Below are 16679 nucleotides of genomic sequence, written 5' to 3' on the forward strand. Positions count from 1 at the left end.
AAATAATTATCTTTAAAACACAGGAACCTGCTGGGGAATTAATATCTGAAAATTTTAAAAATAAATTCCATATAAAGCCCATGCCTGGTTTAAGGCTCATTTCTCTAATTCTTATTCTTTCACAATAGTAACCCAAATGATTCTCATGTGAATCAATCTTGGAGATCTCTGATTTTGCATGTTAGTAATGTCCATGTATCATGGAGGTGCCATTTGGAACAAAAATAAAGTGATAAAGGGGGAGAGAAGGTTATGAGCTTAGGTTACCATTCAGGTCGCTAGATTTTGCATGTTAATAATGTCCATGTATCATGGAGGTGCCATTTGGAACAAAAATAAAGTGATAAAGGGGGAGAGAAGGTTATGAGCTTAGGTTACCATTCAGGTCGCTAGGGGTAGTCTTGAGAAATATAGGGGTAGCCTGAGGAAAACTAAGTAGGCAGCAAGTCAAAAGAAAAGTCAGAATATTGGAAAAATGGGAGGAAGTATGAAGTCAAATTTTACCATCTTTAGGATTACAATGTACTGTAATACCACCATCCAACAACACCTAAAGAAGCAAACAAGAAAACTCAAGATATTTAAACTCCAATCTACAAATACCACTTACATGGACCCTTGAATGATTTCATGTTTCTAAGTCCTGATACTTCTATCTCCTTCCACTCTTCCCTTGCCCATGGCTATCACCTTAGTTGAGGTCTACAGTATGTTCTACCTGTGCTGTTGAAATGATCAAGTTGATTCTCATTGTTCTTATTCTCTCCTCACCCTTCCATTCTCTACATTGAATCCATATTGACTCTCCTCAACCAGCTACTCTTCCCTCTCGAAATTCCTGAGCCTGTCATATAACTCCATGATCTGACCTCTGCTGATCTCATGACTTTGCCTCTCGTCATGGCGACACATACTTAACAGACTTAGTGGTTTATGTACAGCTATTACAACACAACCGATTTAGATTATGTTTTTAACCTCAGTGCTTCCAAGCTCATGCTACTTCCTCTTTCTGACCTTTCACGACAAAGCATATATACATCCTCCTTTGAGAAACACTGATCCTACCCCTTAAATATCTGTGCTCATTTCACTTTGTGTGCTGTATACTTTTCTATTATAAGATTTACTATATCATGATTCAGTCATTTGCTTACTGTCTTCTAAATCTTATGAAGTCTTTAGAGCTCACAATGGCTTGCACCTCCATAAATGGTTTAAAATGAATCTATGAATTACAAGAGAATTTCACCATAAAATAACTGAGCTGATGTTTACAACAACCGTAGAGCTGATATTGCATACGTTTATTTTGTTGACATGTCATACTGAATGAAGCAAGAGAATATACTCCGTATCTTTTTTACCTCTGGTCTAGTTTACCTTTCTTTACTTTTATGAATGGAAACAGCTGTAGAACAGCCAGAGGGTCCAGGAGTATCTTGCTGCAATAAAAACAAAAACAAAACAAGTCACTGAGTTTTATTTGCTCAAGGGAAAGTGTTCTTTTTAAGTCATTATGGTATCAAGTTGATATTGTTGTTGTATGAATCAATGAAGAATAGTCTGATAATGGAAACACTCAATGGATATATTTGCATAAATGCTCTGTTTTGTTATAATGATGTGAAAAACTCTGATCCTCTTTCATTAAGGATATTTTCATACAGAGCATTGTGAATAGCACACACACACACACACACACACGAATCCATTTTCTCCCTACATTCAAATTTCACTGCATCTCAAGAGCCTAGGATATTTTACTGTGGAAAAAAAAAAAAGACCAAGAGAGAACTAGATCTAGGGGTGATTGTTAAAATTACAAAATGGTCAGAATATGCCACCATTACCAACTAATCCAATTCTCCCTCTGTACCCCATTTTTGGGTTAAAATAGAATTTAAAGGGTTTGAATACCTTGGCATGATAGAGTGTTAATCTTCCTACAGATAAAATTTAAAGACCTGTTAATGTCTTCATTATACCATAGAAACACACACAGTATAAAAAAAAGCAAAGTGTGCATAGAGTGAATATCTAATTTTGAAACCTGGTTCTAAACCAGAGACTTAGAGGGGCGCTTGGGTGGTTCAGTCAGTTGAGTGTCTGACTTCAGCTCAGGTCATGATCTCACAGCTCATGAGTTCGAGCCCCACGTCGTCGGGCTTTGTGCTGACAGCTCAGAGCCTGGAGCCTGCTTCGAATTCTGTGTCTCCCTCTCTCTCTGCCCCTAACCCTGTCTCATTCTGTCTCTGTCTCTCTCAAAAATAAGTAAACATTAAAAAAAAATGTTAAGACAGAGACTTAGAAAGTATGATATTTTAGTAAGCTGTGTAATCTCAGTGAACTTTGTTTTCTGCGCATGTATATTATCAAATGTATAAAATTATAATAAAACTTCCTAAGTTAGCTGGAAATCCAATGAGAAAGCACACGGGAAAGCATTTGGTAGACTATAAAACCTAGGAGATTTTACATTAATCATTAAAGGATTATCTACTAATATAAAGTTCATAATTATTATCCACTGTAAAACACTTTTCTCATTAATATGATCGATTATTATCGTATTCTAGATTGCGGTTCCCAGCATTTTTTGGTCATAAAATATCTATCGTAATGATATATAAAATTATTGTGGATTAACCCTTATAATATCATTGATAGAGAAAAAGCATGACAGAAAGTCCCATGAATTTAGGAATACTAAATGACAAAGCATTTCAATTGAACTACTGCGTGCCTGCTCATAGATCCAGACACACACATACCCCGCCCCCCGACACACACACGTACCTTTTGTGCTTGCATATCTATGGTGATCAATTTTAAAATTCTTTATCATCGGAATCCTAGTTTGTTTCACTGGGAGCAACTCAGGGTCATCCAGCATCTAGGGGCCTAGAGTGAAGAAACTTGCATCAGCAGGACCAGAGGGCTGAGGGGTAGCTCGGCCCGTGAAGTGCAATGTGCTTGAATAGTAGCTCATCACAAGCTGGTATGCTTGACTTCTCTTACTTTGTCTTTGTTACAAGGTCTTGGCAATTTGCAGAATTCTCCCTCCTTTCCTTTCTTTGACCTGTCATCTTCTTCACTTCTGAAATAAAAACCATGTGTGTGACACCAGTACTTTAGAAAGGCATACATTATGTGGTTGTAATCCAACCTGCTGCGTCAGATGACTTACTTAAATCTTCCGTGTGGAAAAGATTAAGAACAGAAGAAATTCATCTAAACTTCTGGGAAATCCAGTTGACTTTTAAATGGAAGAATGGAATCCCACACACCTAACATGTTAAGCTATATGACAGAAACCTAATCGATGGATACAGTATTTTGTGAATAACTTAAAAAAATTTTTTTAATGTTGATTTATTTTTGAGGGGGGGGGGAAGGAGCAGAGAGAGAGGGAGACACAGAATCCGAAGCAGGCTCCAGGCTCTGTCCGAGCTGTCAGCACAGAGCCTGACGTGGGGCTCGAACTCACAAACTGCAAGATCATGACCTGAGCCAAAGTCAGATGCTTCACCTACTGAGCCACCCACACGCCCTGTGAATGACTTTTTAAATAAAAGAAAACCTTATGTAATGAAAGATTATACCATATACACTGGAGATGATGTATATATGTTTATCTAATACTTATATATAATAATGTATGTTAATGTGTATATATACCCATAAAATATATGTATGTTAATGTGTGTGTATAAATATATCCATGCATAATATATGGATGGGATTTGTGACAAATAAAGCCACAGTTGTTCAGGCATCCTTGCTACTTGAGAGTCAAAAACAGCATTGCTAGGGGTGCCTGGGTGGCTCAGTCGGTTAAGCATCCCACTTGGTTCAGGTTATGATCTAGCAGTTTGTTAGGTGGAGCCCTGCATAGGGCTCTGTGCTGACAGCTCAGAACCTGGAGCCTGCTTTGAAATCTGTGACTCCCTCTCTGTCTGCCCCTGCCCCGCTCATGCTCTGTCTCTGTCTCTCAAAAAATAAATCAATGTTGAAATTTAAATAAGTTTTAAAACAACAGCAGTGCTAGATGAACATCATGTGTACAAATAGATTCCGAAACTCTATCAACCTAACTCTAATTTTTTTTTTTTATTTTTTTTTCAACGTTTTTATTTATTTTTGAGAGAGAGAGAGAGACAGAGCATGAACGGGGGAGGGGCAGAGAGAGAGGGAGACACAGAATCGGAAACAGGCTCCAGGCTCTGAGCCATCAGCCCAGAGCCTGATGCGGGGCTCGACCTCACGGACCGTGAGATCGTGACCTGGCTGAAGTCGGACGCTTAACCGACTGCGCCACCCAGGCGCCCCCCTAACTCTAATTTTTAACAACTTCTTCAGTATTCTCCCGTTTCCATCAACCATTATTTTCTTATTTTTTTAAAATGTCTTGCCCATGACAGATATAATAATACTTTAAAATTTTCAAATTGCTCAATACAACTAGATTTTGCATTTTGGTTAGGAAAGTCCTGGTGAGGCATTTGATGCTTTGTTTGAGGTGTTAGTAAAATTAATAGAACAGTGAGCTTCGATTAATGGTATATTTTATAAAGAAAATGCTGACATAACTCTGGATTGGATATGCAACCAAATTCTACTAACTTGTCAATGGGGCAGCGATGTTTGGAGATTTTACCTCAGAATCTTTGTCCCATTCCAAAATTTCTCAAAATAATTTTGACATCTGTATGGAAACCTCAAGTGTATGAATAATTCTATTTGTCAGCATTTTCTTCCCTCAAATTGGGAAAGGGACAGGTAACATGATACAATGTCATTCTATTTTCTTAGCCATTCAGATTTAAAACCTCAGAAATCTGATTACATCTTTCTCCATCTTACTTTACATCTGTTTGGTCCTAAATGTTATGGATGTTATCTCTGAAATAGTCAAAATCATCCTGCTTTGAATGTAAAAACAAATTTGGAAGCGATTGAAATCTTTATAATATTTAATCTTCCAATCTATGCAGATGATTTCTCTCTCCTTTTGCGTCCTTTTAAATATCTTCCATAACATTTGTAATTTTCAGTCTGATAGACTTCTCACAAAGTACTTGATCTTTTTCATGCTATTGTAAATCCTTAAAATTTTATTTTCAAAGTCTTTGTGCTTCAAATCTTTATTTTTTATATTGGTCAGTTTGATCAATAGTATTTTTTATATCTTGAATCCTCATACTGGTTACTTTTCTATTTGACCTATCAGCTATTCAGGCATGTATGTTAAAGACTCGCACTCCACTTGTGCATTCTTTCAGCTGTCCTTAGAGTTCTGTTGATTTTTTGCTTCTCTATTTTAAAATCATGTTATTTCCTGCATATAGGTGTAGAATCGTAAATCTGCCAGGTTTGATTCAGATTGAGTTGAAAGTACATATCAACTGGGGATAAGAGACATCTTAACAATACTGGACTTGTCATTCCTGATATTGATAATTTGTATTTTCTCTCTTTTTTTTTATTCTAATCACTTTGGCTATCCATTTGCTTGTTCCCCTCAAAGAAGTAGCTTCAGATTTTTAAAAATCATCCCCATTGTTATGCTTTTTTTCCTGTTTATTCAATTTCTGTTCTCTTTTGTATAATTTCCTTTCTCTTGCTTATTTTGTATTTAATTAGCTTTCCTTTTTCTAGTTTCCGTTATAATACAGCAAACGGTAGAAAATGTACGTACAGAAAAGAAAATATAACCTACATTTTCTAATAGCAATAAATACTCTAGAATAAATGTAGTAAAGGTTGTTCAAGTTCTTTGTCAAGAAAATTAGAATTCTAAGACATTCTTGGACACCTAAATTAATGAAAGGTGTCAACTATTTCCTTTGTTCTCTTTTCTTGTTTCCTGTTTAAGAACTCCTTCCTGGGGCACCTGGGTGGCTCAGTTGGTTAAGCGTCCAACTTCAGCTCAGGTCACGATCTCGCGGTCTGTGAGTTCGAGCCCCACGTCGGGCTCTGGGCTGATGGCTCAGAGCCTGGAGCCTGCTTCCGATTCTGTGTCTCCCTCTCTCTCTGACCCTCCCCCGTTCATGCTCTGTCTCTCTCTGTCTCAAAAATAAATAAAAACGTTAAAAAAAATTGTTTTTTAAAAAAAGAACTCCTTCCTTATGAGATTTATGGAATCATGAGATTATAAATGTATATGTATGTGTATGTGTCTATACACAGTCTTCTAAATGTGTATACTTTTGGCATTCACATTTAAATATTTAATCTACATAGAAATCGTTTTTGTGTCTGTTGTGAGGTAAAGATATTTATTTATTCATTTATACATATATACACATATTCCCATGGCCACTTCGTGAATGATACATCAAGCCCCCCCCCCCCCGTACTGTAAAGTCTACTCTATCAAAATCAAATTTTTTTTCATAAATTAATGGCTTTGCCTATTACATCCCCATGATATTTCACCTGCTGATTCTTTGGATCTGCACTAATAATATACTAAATTATTTACCTTGGATTTCAGTAGGTCTTGTCCTACTTCAGAATGTTTTTATCTTTAGTCTATTTTTATAAAAATTTCAGAATCAACTTAGGTGCCACTAAAAAAATATTAGGAATTTTCTTTGAAGCATGCTGAACCTATTGAATAACTTGGGAAGAAATGATAGCTTTACAATATTGAGGCTTTTTGTTCAACAGTGTGTTTTTTATTTAATTTAGGTTTTCCCTAACATCTTTTTATTATACTTGTCTTACTAAAGAGCTTAAACATCTTTTGTTAATGTTATTTCTGGATAATTCACAGTTTGGAGTACTATTGACCAGGTAAAATTTTTTTATTGTTTAAATAAATTTTCAAACTAATTTTTGTTTTGTGATAAAACATCAAGTGACTTTTATATTGATTACATACCCAGAAACTTTGTTAAATTTTTTTAAGCTAATATGTAATTTCTGTTGAATGTGCTACATAGAAAAAAAATGTATTAATTGCAAGTAACAATTCTTTGCAATAATTTCTTTGCCATAATTTTAATTTTTGGTCTTATTTTTCTGAACTAATAGCAGCTCTATTAGAATGTTGAATAGAAAGAGGAAGCAGACACCTGTGTCTTATTTAAAGGAAATGATTTTGTTGTTTCATCATTTGTATCTATAGTGTCAGATGTTTTTGTAGACATATGTCAGTTTAAAACTGTTTAGTTCTATATCTATTTAGCTAAATGAACTTTTAAAGGTTTTTTTTTTCTACCGTTATTTATTTTGAGAGAGAGAAAGGGAGAGCCTACATGTGCAAGCAGTGGAGAGGCAGAGAGAGGGAGATAGAAAATCCCAAGCAGACTCCATGCCATCAGCGCAGAGCCTGACTAGGGGCCCCATGTCACCAACCGTGAGGTTATGACCTGAGCCGATATCGAGGGTTGGCCGCTCAGCCTGAGGCACACAACTGCCCCTGGACTTTTAAAATTATTATGAATCAATGGTTAATTTTGGGTTTTATTCAATATCCTCTGCATCTAGTGAGCAGAGTATATGGGTTTTCTCCTTTAATTTGTTAATAGCGAATTACAGTTATCAATTACCTAATATGAAATCAAGTTTTCAAGCTAAAATAAATACTATTATGCTAACTTTTGTAATAATTTCTTTAAAATTTCTTTATCTCTAGTATCTATAGTCACAAATGAGAATTCCTTATGATTTTCCTCTCCTATTCTGTGTTTCTCTAGTTTGGCAATAAAGTTTTACAACTAATATAAATGAGAATGTTGGGGAATAGCTCCTCTTTTTATATTTTCTGGAAGAGCATATAATTTTGAAATTGCATTGAATTGGTGAAACTCTCTTATATACTCATGAGATCTCAGTCATTTTATTGAAGTAAGATGTTTACTTTCCTATCAATTATTTTTTTATACTTTAAACCCATTTGCTTATGGTAGACGGTAGCATCTACTCCTAATATCTACTTGTTTTAATCTGCACAGTATCTGTGGTTATAAAAAATTCATTCCTGATACCATTTATTTATGTCTTCTCTTATTCTCTTGCTTAATTTTGCAGAAACGTATCATTTTTACCAATTTCCTCATATTGTATATCTCACTGTTGATTGTCTCTGATTTGTGTAATTGAATTATATAATATGTAATTGAAAATTGTTTTCTGTGGCACCTGGGTGACTCAGTTGGGTAAGTGTCCCAACTCTTGATTTCAGCTTAGGTCATGATCTCACAGTTGTGAGATCAAGCCCCCTGTTGGGCTCTGCGCTGGACATAGAGCCAGCTTGGGACTCTCTCTTTCCCTTTCTCTCTGCTCCTCCCCTGCTCATGCTCTCTCTGTCTCTCTTAAAATAAATAAATAAAATGTTTAAAAAGGCAATTGTTGGGGGCACCTGGGTGGCTCAGTCTGTTAAGCATTCAACTTCAGCTCAGGGCATGATTTCACGGTCCATGATTTGGAGCTCCGAATCAGGCTCTGTGCTAACAGCTCAGAGCCTGGAGCCTGTTTGGAGCCTGTTTTGGATTCTGTGTCTCCCTCTCTCTCTGCCCCTCCGCTGCTGGCACTCTGTCTCCATTTCTCTGCCAAAAATAAATAAACATTAAAAAAATTTTTTAAGGCAATTGTTTTATCTAATCTTAATTATTTTCTTCTACTTTTTTTTGGTTTCTTATTCTTTCATAACTCATTAAATTCCAAGGTTAGCTAATTAATTTGATCCTTTCTTATTTTCTATGCAATTTCTTATTTCCTTCTATTTGTGCTTTATTGGCATCCCACAAGGTTTTGACTTCTATATGTTTCTGATTTCAAATATGACTTCTTATTTGAGGCATAAGGTGTTAGAACTATGTTTTTAAATTTTAAATATATTATTTTAAATTAATTGCATTGTTGTATAATCGTATCATTTTCAAAATGCAACTGTTTTGAACTTTGATAAAATGAGCTTTATGGTCATGCACGTACTCAGTTTTTTAACATTGCATGTGTGTTAGAAAATTATGTATGTTCTCTAATTTTAAGGGGCCATATTCCGTAAAAATTTAACTAAGTAATTACTTCATTTAGGTCATCATGGTGAACTGAATCGATCTAGTCAACTGAAACTTTGTTTTCATTACTAAGTGACCTATCCCGTCTTTAGTTTGCCTTTTCCTTATACTATCAATTGATCTCTCATAATATTTTTTAGCATTTTCTTGACATATGCATATCCTTATACTTTGGCTTTTATTTGTTTGTGTAACCTTTGTTTTATGTGCATTCCATAAATAATATAGAGATGGATTTTTCAAATTATATTATTATATTCTTTAGGTTTTAGGTTTAAATCTGTTGTATTTACATTTGCATGCAAATATATTTTACTATTTTATTGTGTAATTTCTGTTTCTTTTTTCATCAATTGTGTTCTCCTTGTTTTTATTTGAATGTTTTTTTTTTCTTTCCTTCTTCGTCACTCTCTCTTTTTCCCATTTTTTCTCTTATATGTTTAGAAATTTCACACAAAATGTCTCTTATTTTTCTTAGTAGTCCAGATATTTTAATATGTATATTTAATAATGTATAATGGCAATATCTTAACCCTCCTTCTCAGTAATACAAAGATTTTAATATGCTTTTATTCTGATTTCTATGCTCCCACATATGGATTTTATCCACTATTTAAGTTAAGCCTTTATACTTTTATATTAGGCATTATTATTATATACAATCAATATTTATAGAGATTTGTCCACATATTTATAGATGTGCTTGCTCTTTGCTCACTCTTCTTTTTATATCTCAATGAAGTTCGTTCTTTAGATTTTTTTAGTGTAGGCCTTTTGGATGTAAACACAGCTTTTGTTTATCCTAGAATGTTTTTGTTATGTCTGCTGCTATAACAAACAAAACCTAATTTCAATAGCTTAATATCATAGAAGTTTATTTCTCATTCATATTAAGTAGAATTGAGTATTCAACAAGCAGCCTTCCATTTGGTGATTTGTGTACTCCTTCTTATCCTGTGTCTCTAACATTTGCTAGGATTCCAAGTTCATGAAAGCATATGGATAAAAAAATAAGAGTGAAGGATTGTTTAACTACATATTATACCAAGAAGTGATGTATATAAGCCCAACCACCTTTCATTGACCAGAACTCAGACACAGTTCCACCTAATTTCAAGCAAGCAAGGGGGTAATAGTCTAGCTATGTGCGTAGGAGAATGAACAAGGTTTTGGTGAAATCCAAGCATTCTCTGGCCATCTTTCTTTAAATAGATAGGTATGTGTATTGAATCCAAGGTTCACAGTTAATTCTCTCAGAATTGTTGAAGATACTATTTCATTGCCTTCTTTTCTCGCTATGCTTTTGAGATATCAGAATGCCCTTCTTTTTTAAATTTTTTTGGTCTATATTTTTACTTTTTATGTTATTTTTTTCAGGAGTAAAATTTAGTGATTTGTCACTTACATATAATGCCCAGTGCTTATCACAAGTGCTCTCCTTAATACCCATCACCCTAAAGGCCCTTCTAAGTGGCTTGTAAGTGGTCTTCAATATTTTTTATCTCCTTATCTATCTGTCTTGCATACTGGGATAATTCTTTTAGTTTTCTAATGTGTTTCTCTCTCTCTCTCTCTCTCACTATATGTGTATGTATTTGCAATACAACTCATTTAAAGAATATAATTCAATGGCTTTTAGTATGTTAATAATGGATTCTTTTTTTTAACACTTAATTTATTTTTGAGAGACAGAGAGAGACAGAACACTAGCAAGGGAGGGACAGAGAGAGAGGGAGACACAGAATCCAAAGCAGGTTCTGGGCTCTGAGCCATCAGTGCAGAGCTCGACGTGGGGCTCAAACCCACGAACTGCGAGATCACAACCTGAGCCAAAGTCGGGCACCCAACTGACTGAGACACCAAGGTATCCCAATAATGGATTCTTTTTAAAATCAATTTTTTTATTTGTTTTTGGTCTTAATCATGTCCTACTCCTCTTTAATAGAATCTATGTATGTATGTGTGTGTGCATCTGTGTGTGTGTGTATGTGTGTGTGTATAACTTAAGAATAATAATTGTTCCAAAAAAGCTTCTAATATTTCGACTGTTACACTAAATTAATTTTATTCTGATAAAATTCATATACCAAGTGTTTAAACTGTGGTCTTCTTAATCTCTGCATTATATTTCTTCACTTACTTTGCAATTGGAAGCGAATTTTGACAGGAATTGTTTTGGCTTATTATTTTTGAACTCTGTGTTCTCCTCTTCATGCTGAATGCATTTGACCTTGCTTTTACATGAAACTTTTATTTGCCTTTGTCCAGTTGGTACCAAAATCCTTGATTCCACCTATTTCCAGACAACAGTGACAAGTAGACCCAGGCTTCATCCCATTTACCTGCTTTTAATTCTCATTCCATTTCTGGTCTCAGTAGGATGATAAGGCAGGGTTGTCCCATGTAATATTTGGGACATAGTTACACTTAAAAAATCATTTGTTGTTTGTATGAAACTTGAATGTAACTTTGCATCTTATAACTTTATTTGCTAAGTCTAGCAAATGTAGCTCTAAGTATATGTTTCTTTCTTTCATTTTTTTTTTTTTTGCCCCAAGCTTTATCTTTCCAAAGCGTTTAAAGAAAGGATCATGAGTCAAATGTAAGATACTTATGCAATCCTGAACAGATTCATAATTTACTCTTATAACCAGAGATTTGTAGAATATGCAAAGAGATCAAACTATCTAGAAAGTGAGGCAAAAATAACTAAAATCATGTACCCACAGTTACAAAACCAGTAAAAGACACAGGATTTGAATCCAGTAGACTAGGGAATAATGTTTCAAGACACTGAATTGTTTGGTGGTTTTGATATTTACAGGTTGTAATAGTTGGCAGGAGCTGGTTCAGGATGCTGGTTGACTGATTAAATGAATGGTTATTATTAAACCTGATGCTATTTTGACTTCATTTTCAGTGTTTAAATTGGACTCTGAGATGTGCAAGGAGCTCCACTTCAAAACTGTATCATTCCTTGAAGAGCTGTTTCTGTGAGATGAGATCTACCGCGTACTAGTTTATTTGAAATTTGCTTTACTATTATTTTTTGCTGTTTTCCTGCTTAAAAATCAGTCATATTCCTTTGCCATATGTTGGTAAGTGCTAGAAGGACTCTCATCTGTTGAAAGTGATATTAGTTTTGTTTTGCTTTGTTTCTGATCAGTTGCTTTTATTTTTGATGTGTAACTTGAATGTGTCAACTCATTCATCATTTGGTTTAGATACTGTCTTATTGCCTCTTTTTTCTTATGGTAATATTTTATATCATTTTTGAAAGCCATGCGTTTTTATTAGTCTTCAAATAATCCGTGGGATACAGAAGATTGAAGAGGGCCCTTTATTTTTATAATCCCTCTGACTACAGTATTTTGTTATTTGCACTGTTATAGCAAAATGGCTTTTTGCATCTCCTTGAGGTAAATAGGAAGAGAATGAGATGAGATGAGCAGATATTGGACAGTCAAAATCACATAGTGTAGTCATGGTTACCATCAAAATACAATGGCAAATGGGTGACTCAATCTACAAAGAATATATTATATATTATATATATTCATATATATTAAAAGATGGGTTGGCATTTTGTTAACACCTCCCTAAAAAATTCACATTTTTGATTGACGGAAAACAACTTGTCATTTCATTGACATTCATCAAGATTACTGTGGCATGGATAGAAATAAAATACAGAAAATCTAGCAGCAAGATCTGAAAAGAAAGTACTGAGAAGTATGATACAGGGGCTTTCTCTCTCTCTCAAACACATATTCATATAGTTTCTGGTATTTTAGTCACTGCATTTTGCTACAAGCTCTATGTTATACAGATTCACTGAAGGCTGTTATTCCCCATGTGCCTAAGTGATAGTAAATATTCTACAGAACTTACCATTTTCCTTTAAAAATTTTTTAAATCACTGAATATTAAATCTAAACCAACAACTTAAATCATTGACAGTGAAGAATGCTGTCTATTCACCTGCAGACCAATGAAAATAATGTTACTGAATTTAATGTGGATAACATTAAAGAAAACAACTGTTTTAAAGTCAAAATAATATTCATTTTGTATCAGCTTAAGAAATATTTATAAACTAGCCAACAGTGAAAGTAAACCAATCTATCTAAGTATACACAGGACTTATATAGAATTAGAACATTATATGATTTATAAGTTGAGTGTCAGAACCAACTGTATTTTGAAATTGTTGATGCCCCCTCTATCAGCATAGGGAGTTGACAATTGAATAAATACGGATTATCATTTTTATCAGATTCCTTTATTTAAAGGAATTATATGTGTATTATACATTCCTAGAATCGTGGAAGGGGATTCGGAGTAGGGAGATTTCATTCCTAGGAACACTGAAGCTTCTCTGTTGCCATTCCAATGGATGCTCAAATGAAACTGCTGTGTGGTCTATAGGGCTAGACTTCAACTGATGTAAAACTCAGGAAACACCTTAAGAAAATCTAAAAAGTCAGCAGAGCAAGGGCCAAAGTGAGCTGGGAAGTAGTGAACCTACATTTCTGATCCGTGTTATAAGAACAGTTGAGCCCGTTTTATGTTGTGTCTCAATTGTGGAGTTTGAAAGAGGAAGATCCCTTCCTTTATTTCTGAAAGCAATGATATTCAGAGAGCAACACAAGATTTCTGCTATGTCATGGCGGAATACAGAGTAAAGCAAAAACGATAAACTGACAAATCCAAACGCTGTAAGTTGTCCTGAGCAATGAGTGTAGAAACCCTTCGATGTCCACTCCTTCCAGCCAGGCTGTTTGCCCTTTAACTTATTCATTGTTTTGTTAATAGTTTCATGTACTTTTCCCCCATGTACACTGTTTTTTTTAATTGAAGAGGAATGGTTGAAACATTTCAGCAGACTTTCTTGCAGAAATTAATAGTGCTCACTTTTTGCACAATAGTTTCTTGGATATAGTGGCTTATTCCATTTCACTATATATAGGCTTTGCCAATATAAGTAAAACTTAGGTTGGGAGATAGTTGATAATGACGCAGACTGATTTTTGAAAACATAGTTACAGTCCATAAAACACAAATCTATTGAATTAATCCAATATATTAATTTTGTAAACAGTTGTAAGCCATTGTGACTATAACTGCAAGGGGTTCAGTAGGCAATGGTGAAAAATGGCAGGAAAATAAATATCTACAGAACGGCCATGTGCCTTTATCTTTTAAAGTGAAATGGAATAGGGGGCGCCTGGATGGCTCAATTGGTTAAGTGCCTGACTCTTGATTTCAGCTCAGCTCATGATCTCACAGACATGAGACCAAGCCCTGCATCAGGCTCTGGGCTGGATGTGCAGCCTGCTTAAAATTCTCTCTGTCCCTCTCCCTCTGCCTCTCCCCTAAGCTCTCTCTCTCTCTCAAAAGAATATTAATAAACAAAATGAAATGGAATACAGGTGCTGGAGCAAATACTCCCAGATAGGGAATGAGAGACGTATTTGGAAATTTTTAAAGAGGACCGGACCTGAACAGGTGATTAAGGAAGAGTTGGATCACATGGACACCTAAAGAAACATAAGAAAAGGCTTTCAGAAGGGGGTACAGCACTAATGAAGGTGTTACGTAAGGAGGAAACAAAATATCCCATTGCTTCTAGAGCATACGGTGAGAAAGCCTGGATGAAAAGCCAAGATCCCATTTGTTTGTAGGCAAAACAAGCATGCATTTTTCTTTCTAGCTAATGGGAACTGAACTGATACTTTCTTTGCAACTAGGGGCTGTAACATGATCTTGTGAAGGGAGCGGTGAGGTGGCTAAATTGAGAGAGGAATAAACTAGAGCTATAGAGATCAAGGAGGTGATACCGAAACTTTGGAATATTGATAAAACATGTGACCAAAGTCGGCATGGAATGATTGGGATACAGTCACTACTTTATCAGAACCTCTCAACATTCTTTGAGCGCAGAAACTGTATTCTTATCTGTTCACTGCTGTAGCAACAAAGGCTAGGACAGTGTGAGATAGATAGTGGGTTTCAGGAAATGAGTCATGAATACAATAACAATAAATGAATAAGCTGCCAATCAAAAACACGACGTTGATCATGGACCCTCAGGACCACTGGTCATCCCACATGCAGCTTTATTCAGTGCTAAATACTCCAGATCTTCTAAAATGGTCACATCCCTGGATGCCACATTTAGAGAAACTTTTAAACATGCACTGCACAGAGTAAGAGCCTGGAAAATAACAATGTTGCGTGAACCATTGCAACAATCATGTCCAATGTTTTGGGGAAGGGTTTGGAGTTTTTATCACCGCATGGGATGCAAGAATTGTCGAAAGCATTTTGAAATTTTCTTAAGGAAGCTCACGAAAAGATATCAACAGTACGTTTCCTCCTAGCGTGGCATCAACTCCTGAAATGGTAGTCAATGCACAGCCAGTGATTCTCAGCTAAGGAATAAGGGTGCAAGCTCATTGACAGAACTCTGCTGTCCACTGGGAGGTTTCAAAAGGAGAAGCAGAAGTTAATGAGAAGAGCCCTTTGTGTTCCAAGCAGTCCACTGGCTGTGGCCTCAGCGCACAGAGCACGATTAAGAGAGCCACTTGCAGCTGTACCTTTCCCTGGCAGTCCAGGGCAGGCACTTTGATGTTTCCTGGTTTGCCCCCTGTTGCTTCCTCTTCAAAAGCTTGAGGACGGCTGAGCTTGTATCTCACACACACATGTGAGCCTCAGTGCAGCAACATTTCAAATTTGGTGCTTGTCTTTGAAGTGTAGTGGCTTGTACGCATGGAAATTCTTGCCCCCCAAAGACTTCTTTTCTTGCAATCTTTCCTTCCAAGTAACTATACATTTTCCATACCCAGGTGAATTTAGAGGCCACAGACTGAATCAGTAACCTTAATAGAATGTTGCCTATTTTTCCTCATTGCTAGAGGCACCACTGTCTTTTTGCCTCGGCATCCAAACAGAAAGCATATGCAGCATATGTTGATTACCTCTCTTTGTTTCCTCTTGATATAGGCAATTCTCCTAGTTAAGTTCTCCTAAGGAGTTAAGTTCTCCTTTTAAGATGCCTGTGTCCATCCATCTGTTCTTTCTACCCTTAAATGAGTTGGCCTGAGTCACCCTGTATTCAAAAGTGGAGTGACATCATCAAGAAATAGGGGGCTAGGAAGTGATGCATGCCTAATTCCCTCAAGGTTCTTTAGGATTCCAAGGAATATTATTAGATAACATGGTATTACATAGGAAACATAGTATTAATAGATAACAGATGAGTCTATATTAATAGATAATAGGGTGACATCATGCCTATTCATTTCATGGTGATCACTTTATGGAGCACTATGCACCCTGTTTCTTGGATTAAGGGTGGGATGATAAGAAGCAGAAAAACCACACTGATAAAATAAGGAAGGCAATATTTAAAATATAAGATGAAAAAGTCATGCCAAACAATATTAAAGATAAAGCATATTATAAATATCTTATTTTCTCAGAATAAGGTGAATATTTTATAAATAAAATAAATTTCAATTAGCCAGAGCCTTGGGATTCATCTATGAATGTAAATAGTGCCACAATTTTCTCCCTCTCTCCCTTCCTTCCTTCCCCTTTCCTCTTTCTCTTTTCTCTTCTCTCCTCTCCCTCCTCTCCCCTTCT

This window comes from Prionailurus bengalensis, chromosome D4 (genome assembly GCF_016509475.1).
Source record: "Prionailurus bengalensis isolate Pbe53 chromosome D4, Fcat_Pben_1.1_paternal_pri, whole genome shotgun sequence".
In the NCBI taxonomy this organism is placed as follows: Eukaryota; Metazoa; Chordata; class Mammalia; order Carnivora; family Felidae; genus Prionailurus; species Prionailurus bengalensis.